The 14,750-nt window shown below is 44.8% G+C and overlaps 1 protein-coding gene across 1 annotated transcript in view; it reads left to right on the plus strand.

Annotated features, from left to right (window-relative positions):
• Positions 1 to 14,750, plus strand: part of SETBP1 (SET binding protein 1) — a 363,443-nt gene that overhangs the window by 52,157 nt on the left and 296,536 nt on the right. The window lies entirely within an intron of this gene.

The raw sequence follows: 14,750 nt of genomic DNA on the forward strand, positions 1-14,750 counted from the left end.
ATAACTGTTCAGAAATCACTCTCCTTAAGAAACATCCTTGTGTTTTTTATTATTTTCCCTAATAAAAGTCAGAACTTTTATGAAATCTGTATGAACCTGTTTCCTGTTTTCTTATTCCTTGTTCCTATTTTTACATCTTGTCTATATTACAAGTATGGGTGTGCAAGCACGTGCGTGTGTGTGAGTGTGATGAGTTTTCTTAGCTTTTGTGTTTGTCCTGTCTAGTTCTACTTGATGACCAATGTGACTTCACACAAAGAGTTAAGAATAAAAGCTCCCTCAGACTCTTGGTCACCACTCCCTAATATTTATTGTGAGTCTTGTATTGATTAGAGAGCGCTATCTCACTAAGTTAATAGTCTCAAACTTTCCATTAACACGAAAAGGTCTAAGAGATCTTAGATTCTTAATCAGGGTATTGCTTGGCTGCAGAGGCTGCTGTGGAAAGCTCCTACAGCCTCTTGCCTGCTTGGTCACAAACTGCAAATTCTAGGAACCTGTGTGCTGATTGGGCATTCAGTGAAAGAGAAGTGGAAGACTTGTGTACCCATGGCTAAATATCTAAGGACAGTTGTCATGATGCACTGAACATCGTGTCTCACCTGTGCACAGCCAGCGACAACCATACCGTGTGCTGCATTTCCTTAGACTCTCATTGCTGAGGATAAGTGCTATGTAAGCATGTCCTAATTAGTTATTGTTGCATATATTGCTGCCTTTCTTGGGTCTTTTTAATTCCCTGAAATAATTCACCTTAAACTGATGTGCTGTGTGGTCTCTTAGAGCAGTAAAGAAGAACTTCTCAGGTTTTTTCAGGAACCCAATGTCAAGGGACAATTTGGCTTCTTCGCTCTCGCTCTCTTGGAAGAGGCAGTATCAGAAGGGGGCACTGACCTTGCCATGCAGGTTGGCACCCATGAGGGCCTTCTCTGGTGCTTGCAATCGCTCACAGTGTAACTCAACACCTCTCCTGCAGGCAAAGAGAGCCTACAATGATGGCCAAGTCCCTCCCACCCTGGTCCTACCAGCAGTTAGCCACCTTTTACCTGTAATTTCCAATCTCTTAAAAATTGGAATAATTTTGCCCCCAGGAAGTCTTATGTGGGCTCAAGAAAAATGTTAATCTAGAAAGGAAATTCAATAGTAAGTTCTGGGATAAACTTTTTTTTTTTTTTTACCTGTAGGCTTCGAGAAGGGAAGGTAGGGAACTTAGAGACTGCTGCATGCTTTCCCTGTGTCGAAGCGCTGTGGTTTAAATGGTATCCCTACTGACTACTTGGATACCAGCCCATTTGAGCTACTCAACACCCTCTGCTATTTCCATCTGACATGACCAAGCTGAATATCTGGTCAGTAAATAATTAACTTAGAAGTTGGGCATGTCAGTGGAAAAGTCAGCTATGATGGCTCAAATAACAAGCCCCAAATGTGATAGCCATTCTTCTGGTCTCTGAGAGAAAACTTGTCCGTTCTATTAGTCTGGGACAGCTCTGTCTTTTAACCTGTCTTTCCACATTACAGTCAAGTTATTGTATCTCTCAATCTTTGAATCTCATTGCTGTCCTCAAACGCTCGTGGCACGTAGGAGGCTGGTTGGTGCTTTCTTTTGTGGAGCCATTTGTCCTGTACAAGTCCTCATGACTCAGGAGAAGACAGGCGTCTTCCTCCGGTATCACTGTGGGTAAGGCGAAGGGGTCAGACTATGAATAAACTATCTTTTTGTGGCTGGTTCTGCATCCTTCCCCTTTACCACAAAACCTCAATTTCCCTTTCTGTGGAAAACACCCCCCCACCTTCCCATCATCCATGGGACTATATGGCCCCTGGATTATTGCATGGTACTCCAGGGGAAATTTTAAAGATGAATTGGCTTTTGGAAGGTATGGTGAGAGGAGTCTATATCCCCATCCACTGGGGAGAAGCATTCTCTACTTTCATCTCATCTGATTTCACTGCCAACTCCAAACACAGAGGAGGAAATCAACTGGTCAGTAAATCTACAGATGTGTCACAGGGCGGCCCTAATGCCATCAATCTCAGGGTAGGCTGGGCGAGAGTACCCTCACTCCCACCACAATTCAGATCCTCCATAGGGCATTCTAGGGGGCAGGAAAGGGAGAGGGCAGCCCTACAAATCACTGCTGGAAACCAATGGTGACAAGATCAAGATCTGCGCAACAGAAAGCCCCCTGAGGCTTGGCCCACAGGGCTTTGGGACTGCTACACTGACATTTCTGCAAGGCCCTACCAGAACAAAATCAAACACACACAGTCTAGTAACATGTGAACTCTGATTGGGGTCTTGAGGTAAGTTGTGATACTGATTGCTTGATGGCTCTTCCTTGCTCTTAAGTGCATCTGGATTTGCCATTTGTGAGTTGGTACTTAAACACACACTCTGGGTTAGCCCTAGTTTCTTCCCTGGCCCTTCTCAATGCTGCATATATATCATAATTGTCTGCTGTGTGAGATCTTCAGTATACTTCGAGACTGTATACGGATCAACTTGTAAATGCTGTTGCTCTTGGAAGACATAAAAAGACTGAAAATAAATTTGCTTGGCAGTCAAGGATGCTTCTAATTCCAGACAAACTGCTATTTGAAGACTTATCTCTCACCACTTGCTGAATGCTCTGTTCATTCCCTGACCACATTTCCATGCCCACTTCCATACTTGTGTTTACATCACTCTGACCTTAAATACCCTCCTCCATTTTCCTGTCTAGCCAGTACTCACCTTATAATGGAAAACCAGTTTTGTTCCCAGTTGCCCCAGCTCACATCTCCCTTAGCCTTCAACGCCACATCAGCTATCGGCAGTGTCAGGATTTCTGGCAAAACATTTCTTTTTTTTTTCTTGCCCACTATTCAAGTTTTGTTTGTCAGCTTACTTTCTATGTTACTTTCCCTTGTTTTGATTAGAGATTCTCTTCGTATGATACAGTGAATAACCTTTTGTTTTCCACTGGCTTTTAGCACATAGAAAATCCCTCGTAAAATAGCTGAATCTAAATGATTAGCTTCTAGATACTTTAAAAATGCTTTATATTCTATTCCTACTTCTAAGGAGTTTTGTCATCCAATGGGTAAAAAGAGATGATTGTAAGTTAATAAAGACATTTACATAGAGATGTTTATTAATCATAAAACACAATGGATTTTGAAAGCTCAAACTCAATAGTACATTTTTCCAGTGTTTGCTTAGTCAGAGAAAGTATTTGGTCTAGGTAGGTGTACAGGATATAGAAAACATTGCTAAGTTCTGTGGTAAAGGCTCTTGAAGATTCACGTGTGAAAGCCTCTGATTACATACAATATGATCCCAGTTCCAATTCAGACATCATGCTAGCTTTTTGACCCAATAATCCCCTCTCAAGCATTCTAAATTTCCCTTAGGGAAGAGGCTGTAGCTGATTTGGTTTGGGTCAGATCTTCAGAGAAGGCCTGTGTCCCATCACTTAGTTTTCTCTAGATGACGGCTCAAACTTTCCAGCTCTCAGCAATGTGTTAGCCTCCAGGAGTGGAAAAGACCAGTTGTCAAGATGGGCTTAATCCTGTGGATATAAATGGGTATTACTTATCTGTCAAGGCATCCTTGCTGAGGACTTCTTGACATTTCTTGGCGCATCGTTTCAGTCTTCTGCCTTGAAGTAGAGAGTCACTGAGTTGTGAACACATTAGGCCTAGCTGGTAGATATAAGACAACATTTCCATAATTTACAATCATCTGATGAGCAGCTTTAATCCCATCTTCATCTTTTATTGCTTTTTATCATAGAATTCAACAAGTTCAGATTCTTAGCATTGTGGTATGGTATGGAACATCTTTAGGCAGGTTTTTTTTTTTTTACTGACCACAACAAGTTATTTTAAAAGTACTAAGAACTTGGATTAACAAAACATTGGGAAGCAATCTTGCCTTGGTCCACAACTGCTCCTGCAAACACAACCCCTTACGTTTAAAACGATTGTTCTATGTTTAATATATTTCACCACCATTTTTATGAATTGTAATTATTTAAGAAGACTTTTGTACGTTTATAACAGCATAACTTAATATTTTCATTCCTCAAATGTCTTGGAAAATTAGTTTTTCATTGTCAAAAACATCTGAATTTGGATTCAGGACCTTCACAGTTGAGTACACTGAAAAGGATCATCTATGTATAATGTGTTTCCAAATAGGTAAAGGGTTCAGAAGAGGTTGGCAGCCTATTTATTCAAGTCACAAAAACTTTCCATGGGAGTACTGTACAGTAAGAGCAGAGCATGTGTCGCAAGTGTCTGAATCGGAGCAGGATTGATTCTGGTTATATGACAAAGTCTTGACTCTTAGGAGCTGCAGGTCTGTATTTGGGGTAGGGGTACAGTGATGGTTTGTTTTTCAAGACAGAGTTTCTCTGTGTAGGCCTGGCTGTCACAGAACTCAGTCTATAGACCAGGATGGTCTTGTACTCTGAGATCTGCATGCCTCTGCCTCTCGAGTGCTGGGATTAAAAGCGCGTGCCACCACACCCAGATGCTGTGAAGTTTTCCGTGCTGGTCATAGGAATGAAAAATGAGAAAAGTGCATTTTGAGTAAAGAGCAGCAAACCTGTCTAGAGTTGTCCTGTGGTGTTAAATAATGAAGCTCTCTTGTTTATTGAGCATTGTCACAATTAAATGGACCTTGCCACACCATTCCCTAGAAGAGAAATGTCTCAGAAGCTTGCTAAGGTTAAACATTAGTAAGTCTGGCTGACCTTGAGTCTAGAGGTGATACAGTTTTGGTTATTGCATGAGAATGGTGGCCAGTAGCCATCCACAGAGTTAGTGCTAGAGGAGCATCCTTCTGTTTGGCACTTTGAAGTGACACTCTGTACATGCTTCATGTTCTGACAGCTTGGCAAAGTCCCTCTCACCATTATATGCAGTGGCTCCCTTACACTGTACACGAAACGGAGACAGAGGCCAGTGCTAGGCGCTTCTTTGCTTAACACATAGATCTCATGGTGTGTGGAGTGGGGACAGGGGTTCCTGCCCAACTCACCTCAGTAATTATTGTCAAGATAATAGACAATGTCCATGTGCTTCAAGTGTATCAGTGACACCCAGGTTTTACTTACTTAGATGATAGCAGAGAAGAGGGCTCAGGAAATCTTTCCCTGATAGGTTAGGGAGGAGCCCATTGAATTCTCTGACCAATGCTGTCTAACACATCTCTTATAGGCACTGGAGAAGGATAGGTTGGTTGTATTTTGCTTTGAGTCAGGAGTCATTCATAGTACGGCAAATATAAATTGTACAATATATTATCAGTTTAATTTTCATTTGCAGTTGTGTTTTATTTAGTGTCTTGTCTCAAGTAATGTTCTACATTTACAGGATTTCATGGGAAGGCATTTTAGGGGAAAAGAAGCCTACTTTTGATTAAATGTCAATTTGTGTATATTTCTCTGTATGTGAAGCCCTACTGTACTTTGGAATACGGGCTAATGTGAGGTGCTAAGATCTGGCGTAGGTGGGTTAGAAAAGCCAAATCCAGAGAAACTCTTATAATAAACAAATGCTTTATTTCTACTTAAATAACATAAAGTTAATAAAATATCAGTATTTGCTTGGTAAGTATTTTAAAAAATATATTCTGTGCCAGTCCTGGAGTGTTAAGAAGATGAATATGAAAGACCCAGGGCCTGTCTCTAAGAATCTCATGATCTTGAAGAAAAGGGCAATACAAAATTAGTTTTCAGTGTGCTCTGAATGTGTTGGGTCTGGTGGAGTGGGAAAATCAGAAAGGTGATCAAACTGCAGACAGGGATTGTCTTTCCAACTGCCTGGGCTTGTGGGCAAGGCTGTGAGGAATGGGAAAGTAGCTCCAGTCTTTTCCTCTGGATAAATAAGAAGAGGTCCCATTCGGGACCATCTTTTGTTGCCTACCCCATCAAGACCCCCTTTCCTTTTCAATGCCATGCCAACCTATGACCCAGGGAGCCTCAGATCTGTGTTTTATCATCATCTTCCTTATTGTTATTATTTATGACGGTCATTGTTTTAACTGCTCCAAGGAGATAATTATCTTAGTTGCTAAGGAAACCCGACATATTGGGTATAAGAGCAGCCAGCAGAAAGGGTTTGCCAAATTACAGGGCTGGGTGGGAGGTGTGGGGTGGGAGAGCACGGGAGCTCAGCTGTGGTGCCTGAGAACAGGCTTAGCTTTTCTCTGTGTTTCTTCCCCTGAGGAGCCTGAAGTCACTTGGAACCCAGTGTCTCCAGACTCCTCATCCACTCCTGATACTTCCTGTTTTCAGTCCAGCCAATGGGATCCTCTGTTAGGCCTCAGTACCCTGCCAAGAGCCACTTACAGACTCATGGCTCCCAACTTGTCTGCCGCCACCCAGGCCTGAGTATGCTCATGTCCAGCATTCTCAGGGCCTCTGGCGCTTCAGGGGCGTGCAACACACACAGATCTCGCTTGGACCCCTCCGCTCTGGGTTGCTTGTAAATTGCCCACTTGAAACCTAGAGTCCTTGTTCTTGCTTACATTTTTGCAGCCTCTTCTCTGTCTTGGTCAAGCCTTGAAAGACTATGGAGACCTGGTCCATTTTTAATTTGTAAAGATGGAACCATGTTAGGGAAGCCAACCTTGTTATTCCTGCTAAGCAGGTAAACCGAAGTTTTGTGAGCAGGACCAGACAGCAGAAATAGATGGTCTAAGCCTCGAACCTGGTGTTGCTGACTCACATGTCATGTGATGCCTCCTCCCCCCCGCCCCCCAGACCATTAGCTTTGGCCATTGCCTGCTGCTGCCGATCTCAGCACCAAGTCCTCTGGGTCATTTCGTATGACCCTCTATGGCTTCTAGATGGTCAGGTTCTCATTGCCTCACTCACTCGTTGTGTTCTGAGGTGGCAGACAGGATTCTGAGACGAGAAGATGCAGAAGACGAATGTAGCTCATTGGCCAGCTTTGCTCTGTGTCTTTTGAGCATGCAGGAGCAGCTATCCCCATGCAATAGGATAATGGATACAGGAGAGGGCACAAAGATAAAGAAAAAAGAAAAGATCCCTTCCCAGAAGACCTGAGTAGGAGTTGCTGACAGAGTCTTCCATCTTTTCGGTCTCTTTTCCCTGCTCACCAGGGCTGTCTGTGGGGAGGGCCTGCTTGCCTGTGTATCCTCAGCAGCCTCCAGGGTGTCTCCTAAAGTGTGTCCCAGGGCCTTCCGCAGGAGCACTGTCTCAGAGTGATCTATCTGAGCAGGTTAAATAAACAGGTCTGTGTTTGGGCTAATTATCATTGGTTCTGTTGCTCTCCATCACTGCTCCATCCGGGACTCTGGCCAAGGAGCAGATGGGAGAGGCTGCTTTGCCACCCAGCCTCCTCATTGTGTCTGCTTCTCCCTCTTTCATGCTTGCCCCACCCCCTCCTCCTCCTCCCTTACCTCCCCTCCTTCCCTGGTTTCCTTCCTTCCTTTATTTTTTCCCATCCTCTCTTCTCCCCCCTTTCTTTGCCTTGTGTGTCTCCTCCCTCTCTCTCTCTCTCTCCCTCTCTCTCTCTCTCTTTCTCTCTCTCTCTCTCTCTCTCTCTCTCTCAATCTCCCCTCTCTCTGGCTGAGCAAATAGGCCAGATGGTGGTGAGGGGAACAGACAACAAGTGAGGCATGGCATATGGGGAGCTTGTTTAATTTCAGCCCCTGTTGGGAAGTAGATTGGAGGAGGTAAAGCCACAAAAGCAGAAAATGGAATGGGGAAGGGGAAAGAAAGAAAAACAACAACTGACCCCTTCAAGGGAGAAACTGATCCGGTTCCCCTTTAGCAGCCAGTAGAAGAAGCAGCTGAAAAGAAGCAAGCAGAAAACATGATGTGATCTTTTTAAAAAATTAAAGGTCCATTCTTTTTCCCCAGTTAAGTTCCCAGGGTGCACCCACTCTCTAGGTAGCCCTGAAGTCCCCTATGGCAGAACAGTCTTTGAGGGGGTGAGCAGAATTTTGAAATGATGCGGGGAATGGCTGGCTGGTTGCAGTTCAGTGCCAGGAAGTTCAGCCAGTAATTTAGGGAGAGGGGAAAAAAAAATAGAGATGTCAGACTTTAAAACAAGGGGTAGTAGGCAGCCCGGAGGACTGACCCTCTTTTTCCGCCTGTTTTTCTATTTGGGTTCCCTGTGCCGCCCAGCTTGATCTGCCTTTCCCCTGGGCAGTGTCTTGCTGTGCCCCACCTAGTCCAGCCTCCTCTCTGCTGTCTTGAAACGTCTTTCAGGTTATCAGCCAGAGAGGGAAGATTTCAATAAATGGCCCTCTGTCAAAGGTTCTTTGTTTTCTACCAAAATGTATTAACCCTCACAGTGGCTGCCAAGAATGTGATTTTTAAGCTGTGTTTGCTAGAATTTCTGGAAGGACTTCAGGCACATCTACTGGCAGGTGTCTTGGTCACTCTCACGGATCAATCAAATATATTCTGCTACCACCTAATAGCTTTGGAAAACCTGCACTTTCAGGGAGCAGGTGGATCCCTGACATCCAGGGCAGGCTGTGACCCCCCAATTCTCCCCCCCCCCCCAGTGCTGCACTGGGTCTCAGATGCCAAGGTCTCAAGGGACCCAAAGAGACCAGAAGCCTTAACAATGACCCGAGGAAAAAGAAAACAATCAGGGCTCATCTGCTGTAGCTGTGATGCCCGCCCACCCCCAACCCCCCACCCCTCCACCAGGCAGCCCGTTCTGCAGCTGATAACCGGATTAGGCAGCAAAATGGGGCAGATGAGTACCCCAGGGGCCCTGCCTGGGAACAGGGCCTCCCTGACCAGAAGCAGGAGCGGCCACTGTCAAGCTATAAACCCTAGCCTCAGGCTGGGGCATTTACATGTGTGAGTTCCCTACTGTACTCACCCAGGACCCAGTGGAAAATGCCAGTGGTGGTGAGTCACAGTGGGCATGGTGGCAAAGGCCCCCACAAGACCAATTGACACACTGGCCCTTGCTATGAGTGTACCACACATTTCTCCATACTATCACTTAGAAGAAGACAGCTCAAAGCCAGCCAAAGGCAACCTCTACCTGACTGTAGCTCTAGCTACATAAACAGAGCGCGACCACCATAGGCAACCCTCCCCCTTTTAAAATATGTCTTCTTCCCTGCTTGCTTTCAGTGGCAGGCTGGCGGTTTGATCTCCCTTGAATGCTGTCCCCTTGTTTGAGGCTTCGATTCTGAGAAGATTCGAGGCATTGTCCAGGGTGGCGGGATGTCGGATTGATTTCGGGTCCTTTGTGTGGACGTGGAGCTCCTGAATGAAGCTGTTATGCTCGTCTGGGGCTGGCGGGCAAGCTGTCCGGCTGCAAGCTGGGCCTCCTTTTGTTGTGGAGGCCTCACTGAGCCCAAGGAAGAGGCTCATTTCAGGGTGATTTACTACCACCCAAACACCAGCTGTCTGTTGTGGGGCCTCCACAAAGCCCTGACCACCCCCTTCTTCGGGGGAGGGGGAACCTCTTTCCCTTGTAAACCTCTCAGAGCCCCACCCCTCAATGATAGTCATATTCATCTTCTTATTATGTATTTGTGTGTATATATATGTACACATATATGTATTTATTAGTATAATTACACATATTTATATTGGTTCTTATATTTTAGTAGAATGTCCTGAGTTAAGGAGGCAGGTATAAAAGCTACTGTGCTGAGAGATATGTGGCCAAGATTTCAGACCTCATCGCCATCACTGTCCATTATCGCTTGTGACTTTGGTCAAGTCAAGTGACCACTCAAACCTCTAGTCTCTTCATCTGAGATAATAACATTCACTGTGATAGGAAGACGTTATATTAATATATTTCGAAGTTGCAACAAAGCAGAAAACAGCTTGTCCTACACCTCTAACACCTCTTCAAAGCGTTATTCAATGAAACAGGAAGCAAAAAAGCAATGGGAAAGAGCCTTCTCTTAAAAGAGAGAGAGAGTTCTCTTAATCTGTTCTGTGGTGGACACTCTGGGTGCTCGGAGACCGTTTTGACTTGCTCCAGTCCAAAGGAGCTAAAGTTGAGGGTCAACAAGGAGACTGTGGTTCTACAGTATTGGAAGTGTCAGGTGAGCACTGAAGGTGGGTATAAGAGGGAGCAGTAGATTCAGGAGGCCTTCAGGGAAGTCGTCTATGGGAGCTGAGCTGCACTGTCTGGGTGTTTGGAACAGACCTCAAGGGGAAGCACAATTGTTCCATTGATTTGGGGTGATGTCTTAATGCACTTGATGTTGGTATAATAAACTATGTGGGACCAGGTAGCCTGCAGAGAAAAAGGCAGAAGAGGAATTCACTTAGCTGATGGTTCTGGAGGCTGGGGAGTTCAAGAGCATGGCATTAGCATCCTTCTGGGGAGAGACATGTTTGAGAGCTTGTGTGTTGATATAGAATATGTGTGCCTCTGAAATTGTTCTTCCTCTAATGGAAGCCACTGAAGGCCCCATGAGGTTCTTACTCTCATGACCTTATCTAGTCTTAACTAGTTCTCAAAGGCTCCTCTGAACACTGCTAGCAGAAGAACTTAGGGGTTAAGTCAAAACCATGAACTTTTAGGTGTGCGTGTCTAGGCAGCTGCTCCTTCTCTGGCAACTATCCTTGCCCTGGAAGGCTCACGTACACACAGGAGTGGAGTCACAGCTTGATTGGGGCCTTGAGTCATGGTCAAAAGTGCATTGCAAGAGAGATGTTCTGCCATTTCTGTCTTAGTTAATTTGATGCAGTGTATGTGATCCATCAAGCTGAAGATTATCTAGAAAGTGTGTGTCATAGTTCAAGCAAGAATAATGGTAAAGCTTAGGACCACGAAGGAAAACCCAAAAAGGTGAAAAGGGAAGGCCTTTAAGATATGCAGCTGATGCCACTGGGCTTAAGGAGATGCATAGAATGATATGGGTTTGCAGGAAAATCTACATTTCTGTAAAGCAGGACAAAGTATAGTTATGGAACTGGTGGTAATGGCTAGACAGACTTAGTAAGTTCTCAATAGCTATCATATATGATAATGAATACTGTGAGTACCTTTCTACATAACTGGGTGAGAGGTTGCTTCTATGCTGTAGCCACAGATAGGGATTGCACACGAAGGAATAGATGATGATGATGATGATGATGATGATGATGATGATGGTGATGATGGTGATGGTGATGGTGTTGGTGGTGGTGATGATTATCTGGACATTAGTGAGAAAAGTCAAGTAGACTGTTTGATGCCCTAGCACTACAAAGGACAATCAAATGTAATTTGAGAACTCGGTTTGTCTGCATGGTTTTCACCACATAATCTTTAGCTTGGTATTCAGAATAAAAAAAATGTATTTAATAAATATCTAACACACTAGCTTAATATATGTTCTCTTCCTAATCAGGACCTTTTAGTTCAGCAGTAGTCATTTAGTCCTTGGATGTTAAGACAGTGTGAATCAATACCATGCTTCTTAGAAAAAACCAAGCGCCTGTGGTTGGCACATCTTGTGTACCAATGGGAATAATGGCATGGCAGTGAGGAGGACAAGATAGCTATGTGGATGAGGGTTCTAAGAATTGTTCATTGCACAGAGGGGAGGTGAAATGGAGACAGAATCTACTACAGATGCACATGCCACTTGAGTTGGACCAAAGTAGCCAGCTGTAGTCCAGGGACTGATGGTGAGAGATAGATAGACCTTAGGCAACAGTGAACCAAATGCTACCCCCAGCCTCTCTGAGTCTAACATTGTGCCCCTGGTGCTTAGAAAGCAAGATGTGGTTGGGCTGCCCAGAGAAGGCTTCTCTAGGGATGGGCAGCATCCCAGGGTCCTGCTTCTTTCCTGTGTTTGCTCTCAGCAATCATTTCACAGCATGCAGGGCCTTTACTGGGAGTTCCTACTTCACAGACAAGGACAATCTCATGGGCTTTTGAAATTTGAGTATAGAAGAGCCTCAGGGACCTGCTCAGAACATCACAGCAAGAGCTGGAGCCTGAAGCATCCCAGAAAGAGAGAACTGAGAACAGCCTTTAAGACCCCAGGAGTGGTCCCCCTCGCAGTGAGGATGAAACTATCTAGAAAAGGGAGGATCTATTCCTCACCCAAGCCAGGTAGCCAGAGAGTGGACAAAGGCGGGCTACCACCCAGACATCTGGCCCTCCCAGACCAGATCTCATTGTAGTATTTATGTACTGCTTCATATTGCTGTTTTTGTGCACAAATAAAAGGTTAGTGCCTCCCTGTTTCTTACTCATGAGTAAAATGAAGGTCGGCATCCTTCGTCATCATCAGTGTTCTGAAGATGTGAAGAATTGAAAATGTTAAGAGTGTGAGAGGGCAAAAAGAATTTCAGGAGCAAACAAAATCAAACAAACAAAAAGATTAGGCAGCACCCGATCCAAGAAAGCTAAACACATGTCTGCAGTGGGATGTCTCAAATCTGTTAATGTATTAATGAGCACCATGGACAGTCAGGTGTGGTTGAGTGTGTGGTGTTCCACAGGCTTATGAGGTCCAAGCAGACACCTACTGCGTCAGTTCTCCTTGGGCAACATTCCCAGTGATGTTTTTTTTTTTCTTTTTTATTCTAGCAATAGTCTCCTTGAATAAAAGGCCTAGATGCTTTGGTCAGTGGACTTTTGTAATTATGTTGTCTGACCCTTCTGCCCTGAGAGACCGATAGGGTCAGGAGGGTTGGGATGCCTTGAAAGCATATGATAGAAAGGCCAGAGAATGCAGCTTTGTAAGAGGACTCCTTTGAGTGTCACTTAGGCTACTTCCATCCTTGGGAATGTGGGAGGGAGGAAGGAAGGAAGGAAGGAAGAAAGGAAGGAAGGAAGGAAGGACAGATGGAAGGAAAGAAAACAGGGAAATCATTCCACCCCTTTCAGACAACCTCAGGCAGCACATATCTTTCAGTGAGCTGGTATGAAAGATGACCTCTTCATTTTTGTAGTCAGAAGAAAGAAAAGTGTAGCCCTACAGGTCTGAAAGGAAAGCACAGAGAGGAACAAATACAAGCATCCGTTTGCTGTCCCAGAGAGCAGATGGAGGAGAAAGTGTGTAAGTGTGTGTGTGTGGGGGGGCATGCGAGCAGACAGAGTTTTATTAGTTTGGTCTCATCACTTGCGTAAAGAGCCAGGACAATCACCAGCCGCAGTTCAATCTCAGGATCCTTGAGCAGTTATGATTTTGTAAAGTGACTGCGTGAGCTTAATCTGAGTCTATTTAAGAAGCACCTTGGCAAGGAAGTTGTATGTACTCACATGCGTGTTCATGCAAGCACATGCCAGGAGCAGGGCAGGCAAAGGGAGCTGCATCCAAATCTCACCTACTTCCACCTCATTGGCTTGGTATTTCTGGACCTTGAATCCAGATGTGAAGATCAACCTATGATAAGCGCTTTTGGCAGCGTAGGCCGTGCCTGTTATTAATTGGGTAAATGCATGATGGATCATGTAACGAGGCATATTTCCACTTACTGCCTGGGCATGTGGGAGGACATACAAGTAGACACAGACCACTGGAGAAAAGAGAGTGAACAAGTGTCTCTGAAAGTCGGCTGTCAAACTCTTCGGTGACTTCTCTTGCTCGCCACGAGCCTTCATTTTTTGCCGTGAGCACAGAGACTACTGGTTCTTCAGGAGGATGCTTTCTAGGGTGGTTATTACTGGGCAGCATCATGGTAATGCGAGTTCTGAGAGCAGAAACTCGAGCTCTCCAAGCATCTGTCACATGCTCCGTATTCCTAAAAACAGTTCCTCCAGGTAGGTACTTGCCCGTACTAATGGCCTTTTTGTCACTTAGCTGTCCCATCCTCTTGTTCTTTTTCACTTAACTATCACTCCTTTTTGAGGAATTCCATGCACTTGGTCCATTTTACAAGGAAGGGAGTGAGGCACAGAGACAGAAAGTGGTACCCTGACTTAAGAGAGAGGAAGTTCAGTCCATCCGCCACGTGCATCCATTTCTGGAACTTTGCAGTGACGTGGAAGAGAAGGAAGCATAAATAAAAATCAAAGCTACTTTCCGAGTTGCCATATTGTATGAGACTGTTCTTAATTATTTCATGTCTTTGTGATGTGCCAGTATATGATCAGCTTTCCATTGAGTGGCACCGAGTTCATAAATGAGGAAGATGCCTGGCATGGAGGAGGACTGGCTAGTAATTGTATTGTTCATGTAATGATATGGCACTGCTTTAAGTCTTGAAGAGCAGGGCATAGTCCAAGTGGGGAAACAAAGGTAAGTTTTGGGGCGGGGGGGGGGGGGAGTCTGACCCAAGCAGGGTCAGAAAAGCACCAACTCCTTCATAAAAGGATAATATTGCTGTCTCAGCCTGCTTGAAATAACAAAATACTTTGCAGTGGGTGGTGTTGCGGGTTAAATGTGAAAAATATCCCAGAAGCTCGCATATCAATCAGAACATTTGGTCCCCACTGGCAGCGCTGCCTAGCAAGGTTGTGGAACCTTGTGGAAGAAGGGATGGTTGTTGGCTTTGAGGTCTTCTGGCTCTGCCCCCACTTCTGCTTCCCTCTACTGCTGACATGCACTTGCCTACATGGTGGACTGTACCGCTTATTCCATAAGCCAGGATAAACATTTCCTTGGCCAAGGCTCTTCTGGTGAGTTGTTTTGTCATAGCAGGGAGAAGAGTAAGAAATACAGGTTGTATAAACCACTGGCCTGTTTAAAGCCTTAGCTTGGTGCCAGCAGATTGAGCTTCTAATGTGTGTTCTCCCTTCTGGTTTGTGAATGGATGTCTTCTGGTTGCATCCTTACATAGTAGGAGGAGGAAGGTCTC

Source organism: Acomys minous (genome assembly GCF_964271855.1).
Source record: "Acomys minous genome assembly, chromosome: 4".
Classification (NCBI taxonomy): Eukaryota; Metazoa; Chordata; class Mammalia; order Rodentia; family Muridae; genus Acomys; species Acomys minous.